Here is a 7524-nt window from a genome sequence, read left to right on the forward strand (position 1 = left end):
AACGTTACAAAAGTAAATTTCAAATGTTACATTAAATTTTTTTCTTCCTGTTTTTAATTACAATGGAATTTTTTGGATTTTTTTTTAATAAAATTAAAATTTTTCATCCTTAATTTTACTTATTTATTTCCTAATTAACTTAATTTATGTTTTGTAGCACTCATTATGGTGAAACTTCAAACTAAAAGCGAATAGAGTTATTTAACAATAAGTAATGCACTTCAGCTCCAAAGATAAAATACAGAAATATAATACTTACATTTTTCTCCAGATGTAACGGAAAATATTAGGCATGATTGCTTTTTGAAACTTTCTAAAGTTGGTAATCGTAACTAAGTCGCAAGAGGTTTTTGAGGAAATGGAAGGATTATATTGTTAAAATGACAAACGATGATTTGTCTCGTTTGGAAATTATTTTAAAAATTCATAAGTTTTGATTGTTATTAGATACTTGGAATTTGTGGATGCAACAATACACTTCTTTTCCATTATTTAGTCACTATTTAAACTGAGTGCTTTTAATACTTGTAATGAAAAAAATACTTTTGATGTTGCTATAATTTAATTATATTTTACCTTTACTTTTCACAAATTTTCCCCTACCTTTAAAAGAAATTAATTTAATATTAAACAAAATATTAGCTCTGAAAATTCAACAGAAGAGCTAATTTTACCCAAATATATAGCTCAAATAGCTCAGTGGTTTAAGCGCTAAATTGTCATTATGAAGAACTTGGCATCCCCAGGCGTCCCCAGGCGTTGTTTGAACCCTAATTAGCTCAACTGCTAGCGGTCCCAGCTTGTCTGAAAAATAAAGGCTGCCAATGTGCCATACCGACTACATTGCGGTAATCATGTTGTTGATCAGAAAATTGTGGATCCTTAACCTCCATGATCCTTCAGGCCCTCAACGGGCTGTTGTGGAATATTTTTTAAGCCCGTTTATTTAGTCGCGATTTGAAAAATTTTATTTCAATGGAAGGACTTGAGCCGTGGTAGCTCTGGGAAAGAGCGCTGGCCTTCCAATGAGATGACCCGGGTTCAAAAAAACCCAATTGCTTAGCCTCAATTTTGATGATATTATTTCAAAGTGATTGTCGATGGATTGGTTTAATTTGAGTAGAAAATTTTTAGACTGCAAAAGTCGATATATTTTATTTTGAAAGCTCGCAGTAAGACTTAGTATCGTAGGTCTAAAAATTATGTGGGTCTAAAAATTTATCCCCTTCATGTTGATCTTAATTTGTCATATTTCATATCATATTTTGAATTATTTATAAGCGAATTTTATCCAATCAATTAACAGTTAAAATGCTGATAGCATTTTTGTTCCCAAAATCAAACACTGGAAATGTATGCGGAAATGTACCACTGATAGGTGTATACTTGCAGATGGAAAGCAATGTGGAAAAGAAGGGCACTGAATTCATATAGGCTTAGGTGGACCAACTGCTGAATGATTAGTACTTCGTCTATACATTGTTTTAGTAGCGTCAAAATGGTGTGGTTATAAAAGTTTCTTATGTATTAAAATGAGGCGCGATGGCTGAGTGGATAGAGCGCCTTTCAATGAGGTGAACTGAATTCGAATCCCAGCGATGGCTGGTCGATATGAATTCCGCATAACGCTTGCACCGACCACAATACTGGCGTAAAATATCCTCAGTGGTAGGCGGATCGTGGGTTAGAGTCCCCTTGCCGTTAGGCAAACCGTGAGTGGTTTCGTGGCTTTTCTCTCCGTGTAAAGCAAATGCGGGTTAGTTCCATCAAAAGGTCCTCCACGAAGGCAAAATTTCTCCCAATACTTGGTCCAGTAGTTCGCTTGTCTTCTGGATTGGGTTCAAAATTACAAGTCAACGTAGTGGAACATTAGTAAACGCAAACCCGAAAATTGACTCGGCAGTTCAACGACGGTTATGAAATATACAAATAAAATATATACTAAAAGCGGCTCTGCAATCCGAGTTTGTACGGAGGTCGGGACTGGTGGTAGCTAGTGCAAACCCAGGACATCTGTGTACTGGTATGCTGAAGAGTTATAGTAGAGCGCTCTCTGGCTTCAGTTGATGCTCCAGATCTTGTGGCTCATTCAAGAAGTCAAGTAGTCCAGTTGCATATGAAAAAAGAAGCATTTTGAGTAAAAAAAAATACTATTCAAAAAGATACCTAACATATTTACACATTATTTGAATGTATTTACTTTTAAAAAGAAATATTTTTGTTACCAAACATTAGATATTGATTGACAAAAAAAAAAAGAAAGAGAAAAAAAAAACATAAAAACAAATTATTTGTTATTTTCTCTCTTCTAATTTAATTAAAATTTACTTCGTTATCATGTAACTCATTATTAACAAAATAACTTAATAAAACTTATTACGTTTTCTCCATTACTTGTTATCAACTTATTTAATTAAAGCTTGTTATGTTACTTTCTCATTAAAACTAATTATATACTTTTTGTTGTTCTTGTAACAATTATTGAGTGGTTTTACTGCGATTCTGCAGAAACTACGTCAAATGAAAAATTCGAAAGTTTGTCAATAAAATACCAAATTTAAGCGCGTACACCATCGGTAATAGCCAATACTTTTTTTCAATCTCATCTCACTTGTCTCAAAGATTGCAGCATGCATCTAATTTTACCATAAAGGAAAGAATTACAGTATGCATATCCCAGTGCTACTGAAAGTTAATTTTAGCGCTGTTGTTGCTACTTATGCCGTATGCTAATTCCAGCAAGCCTGATTGAAATCAAGCAAAATTTAAAGGCAGAGGGTGCGTTTCTTGTTTTTACAGTGGGGCCAACTAAAGTCTTGTTTTTTGCATGATGGAATTCCTCATGATGTTTCTTTCCTTCCTAGTTCTTTCCTTCTGTTTCAACTTCTCAGAATGAGCTTTATCCATCTATTTGGCGTAATGCCAAACAGTGCGATCATCAATGTTGTTCATTCCATTTAGGAACGAAGCAACCGCTTCACGCTCAGGAGAAAGCCCCATTCCACATCATCGTGGTTGGGTTTTCTGCGAAGTTCGGTGAGTGAACTCGCTAATCACACTATAGAAATGATCCTATGAAGTATGATCTTAACTTGCTTGCTTGATGCTTGATGCTTGATATGGATTGTAGCTCGGTGTTTGGCGCGAAGCGCCACTTACCGATTCATCGATTCTGTTTTGTCGTATTCTAAGGAGGNTGTAAGGTGATAAACATTTAAAACAGCAAAATATTAAAAGTGTCAATTAAAAGAATAATTTAAAAGAACAATTTAAAAGATAAACGTGCAAAATTTACAAAAGAACAAAATTGTAAAACATTTAAAAACAGTACTTTAAAACCAATTAAATAGTACAAAAGTAAATATCAATAAAATTGGAGCAAGTAAAAGAAGAAGAGTTTAATTACGTATGCGTTATTTTCAAACTTCGCAGTATCCAAATTTTGAGTTTGAACCAAGTTTTAGCGAACTTGATGTCACCGTTTTTCGCGATAAGCTTTTAGCCTCAAAATTATATTTCTTGACATAAAACATCACAAACTTGAAGCATACATATTTCACAAACTCCCCATCACCGAGAAATTCATTATTTTCAGCTATATTGTATGTTACAATGTAGCTGCTCCTTGAACACTGTTTATCTTCTCTTCTAGAAAAAAATTTGTCGGCCTGATAATTCTTTAAGAAGACTTTCAGCATTTTGTCTTCTCTCACATTCAAACACTGCTTCGTAGTTGGCATTCTTGTGCTTGACTGTCAAATGTCGGTCAATGTTGTATTCCTTAAAAACTGCTGCAGCTTCATTGCAGATAAGACACACTGGTTTATCTTTTATACAACTGTAAAAAAATATTTTCAAGTCCATTCATCATTGAACACTCGGCAAATTGAATCAACTTTGCGTTTTTTAGTAGCCGTTTTAGGGTTAAAAATTTTTTCAAATAACTTAAACAAGCATTAGCTATTTTATACATTTAATAATATCACCATTATTTACAATAACGGTTATAAGTGTGCAATCTTTCCATACGCAATAAATAATTCTCACCAGCAGAAATATCCGCTCGCTGGAGCTAAAAATGCGCAGTCTGCCACATATGAAGTACAATTCACCTATATTAGATTCCGTATGTCTGCTCCTCGAGAAAGAGAAACGCCCGTTGTCGCCATTCTACGGCTATTCTATAAAGAACTTCTGCTTTCAACATTTTACCAATTAAAGCTATCTCTGCTAGCTATTTCTATGAATTCATGTTTTAGAGGGAAAAAATAGCGAAAGTAAAAAGGTCATCAGTACTTTGTTAAAAAAGAAAGAACAAAAGTTGCTTTAAACAAAGTAGACAAGAAAATGGAGGCATAATGTATATTGTTTACATCCACCACGGATCGGCAAGTTACAATTCTATCCGCAAGTCGGACGAAACCTTCCAGCGGACCTTAGTTAGCCCGCGAACCGTAGTTTGCCCATCCCCTTTCTATCTAAACTTTCTTTTCATCTTGTCCTTACCTTCTCCACGTGCTTAAGCAGAGAAAGCTTTAAGTTAAATGGTCACATCGAATAAACAAAAACAAAGAAGTTAAAACATACGATAGATTCTTGAACTATTTTTTTTTTTTTTAAATTGGTAGACAACTTATTATTTCAATTAGATAAAAGATAATATTTCATTGAAGAACTTCGTCTTAATAAATTTAAAATTGTTCTCCATATAATCATGTTAAGGCTGAATATTATCTTATACTCTCGCATCCCACTTGAGTTTTTAGGAGTTAAGTAGGAAGTAAATGTAACTAAGCTTAGGGAAAATAATATCATGTAGAATGAAAAGTAACGCCCATTACTACTCAGCTTTAACCCCATGGGGACGGGTGATTCATAAAAGCATTCGTACAAAATCAGAATCGGGATGTAAAAAAAATAAAGACGATAGCTTAAATGTAGGTGTTGCTAATTTGTCAGACCTATACTTTGCTTTTACTTTAATTATTGTTAGTTTAATCATATATATAATCAATGTTAGTTAAAAGTATAACTAAATAATTTTATTTTGAAATAAAGTAATGGTGAATTAAATAAATCAAACAATTATAACCCCGCCCACAAAAAACTGCTAAAGAACTACTTTGGTTACCAGTTTTATCTTTTTACCCTGATTGATACGGTTTTATGCTGACACGTATTTGTGACAGTCGGCGTGAAAGGGTTAAAACTATCTTCTAAGTAACTTAGCTTCCTTCTTTGCCTAGGTGGAAAGAGCTTTTAATGCAACACTAATCGCAACGCAAAATAGCTTATGTTTATGCAGCATAGTTCTTTCCTTCTGTTTCAAATATAACCACTCAGAACGAGCTTTATCCATCTATTTGGCGCAATGCCAAACAGTGCGATCATCAATGTTGTTCATTCCATTTAGGAACGAAGCAACCGCTTCACGCTCAGGAGAAAGCCCCATTCCACATCATCGCGGTTGGGTTTTCTGCGAAGTTCGGTGAGTGAACTCGCTAATCACACTATAGAAATGATCCTATGAAGTATGATCTTAACTTGCTTTCGATTTTGGTAATACTTATACTTAAAATTCAGTAATAATTGTTGGTAGATATTGTTCTCTGCAAAATTATTTAATATGATTTTAGACTTTATGCTTTGTAAATGATCTCTAATGTTTCACATTAAGACACAACATAATTATTACATAAAACAACTCATGCATTAATTACTCTACATTTAACTTTTTTGAGACTGAATAGTAATTGACTCACATTCAAAGAGGCTTCTAAGAATCAGACAATAGGCGTAACTTTGCAGATTACGCCTACTCTTAGGGTTTACTTTGAGAAAACAGGCAAGATACATTGCACTAAATAAATAACAATGTAAAGTAACGCCTACTTTCTACTCAAAATTTGACTCGGGATATGGTCATCAGTCGTGTGCAGTCTTGGAAAAACTCCAAATTCATGAAAAATTATTTAAAACGAATTCTAAGGTAAAATACTTTTCTCTTTCAAATATCCCCAGTTTTACTTGCTTAATTACGGGCCCCATAGATTAAAATTTTCATTCCATTTACTTAAAAATTGAACAGTACTGTTAATACTGTCGTTTGTTTTGCACGTGGGTTTTTTATTATTTGTAACGAATAGGTGATATGTTGAGTGAAAAATATCTTCATAAAAATCGTGTATCATCAATAAAAAAAAAGAGCAATCGAAAACATTGATAGATTTGATTCATTGATTGATTGTTTATAAGGGTACTAGAAGCTACATCCTAAGTAGCACCTAATAACATCAGCAAAACCTAACGTTATCTTGCTCAACTTCTAATATTAGAAGCATACAAAAGGTCGCTGTTTGCTCTGCATTATATAATATTAGATTCTATGCAAACAATTTGTTTCCTTAACATCTGGGTGGGGGTGGGGGGAGCATTGAGCGCAATTTGTCTATTTGTTTTTTAAAATCAAAATCTTATAGGATAATCAAAGTAATCATTTTGGTGCTATTTAACTTTTTAAGAACTTTTTTGTGAATACTTTTTCTGACTTTAAGGTATGCATTTATAATACTGGAATTAGAAATACTACTGATGGAGGAAAACAAAATCCAATCATTGAATCATATTTTATCCTTTCTTCCAAATGTGTTTATCAATTAAATAATTTTATTTCTTAACATGGCGAAACATGGTCTTAAACATGGCAATTTGGATTTAAAACTAGATAAATTGAACCGGAGCAAAAAAGAGAAAAACATTACACTTAAGATTGCTTTAATTTTATTCAACTTTCCACTTTTTTTAAAACATATAATATTTTTTTAATTAAACATTAAGATAATCTTTACTGCAACTAGTGTTTAAGATATCAAGTTCCCTAAGAAATCCCTAAGAAAAAAATTGAAATGTTTTTTTCAAAGTTATTGTATTTTTCAGCTTCATTGACAAGATAAACCATAGGGGGGGGGGGATTTTAATGAGTAATAAAGCTTTGTGACTTTTTCTCTTATTTCGTTTTAGAATGTTAAAAAAAATATTAGTCTCGTGTCATAATTATAATTACATGACATATTTACATTCAAGATCACAAAATATAGCTATATTTTTAGGACCCTGTATATATTTGAGTAAGGCAACTTCATTTTTTAATCGATGTTGCCCTATGACGTTCTAAAAAAATGAATGTAACTAAAGAAAACTTTTGGCTATTTTTTAAACGTGGGCATATAAGATGTATATAAAATAAAAGCTTATAATTTCATTCACTTTCCATAATAAGTGTTGAAATTGCTAGATTTGAAATTAATAGATAATATTAATTTTTTGTGGTTTGTCTTGAAAAGACCTTCCTAACGATACGTTAACCGTAGTCAAGAGTATTTATAAAATTGATATTATATGATTAGCATTATATTTAAGGAAAACTGGCGGGTACTATGGACATGGAACAAGAGTAGACAGCATGCTTTGAGTCAAATTTCCTCTGTGAAATATCATAAATTTGGATAACATTAATGTACTCTA

The 7524-nt window shown here is 32.6% G+C and overlaps 2 non-coding genes across 2 annotated transcripts; both read right to left on the minus strand.

Moving 5' to 3' along the window:
* Positions 1-2882: 2882 nt before the first annotated feature.
* On the minus strand, positions 2883-3089 carry LOC122271727 (small nucleolar RNA U3). Its single transcript, XR_006226564.1, has one exon. It is a non-coding gene; the product is annotated as a small nucleolar RNA U3 (small nucleolar RNA).
* A 2245-nt stretch (positions 3090-5334) lies between these two features.
* LOC122271726 (small nucleolar RNA U3) lies at positions 5335-5541 on the minus strand. Its single transcript, XR_006226563.1, has one exon. It is a non-coding gene; the product is annotated as a small nucleolar RNA U3 (small nucleolar RNA).
* Positions 5542-7524: the final 1983 nt, after the last annotated feature.

Source organism: Parasteatoda tepidariorum, chromosome 1 (assembly GCF_043381705.1).
Source record: "Parasteatoda tepidariorum isolate YZ-2023 chromosome 1, CAS_Ptep_4.0, whole genome shotgun sequence".
In the NCBI taxonomy this organism is placed as follows: domain Eukaryota; kingdom Metazoa; phylum Arthropoda; class Arachnida; order Araneae; family Theridiidae; genus Parasteatoda; species Parasteatoda tepidariorum.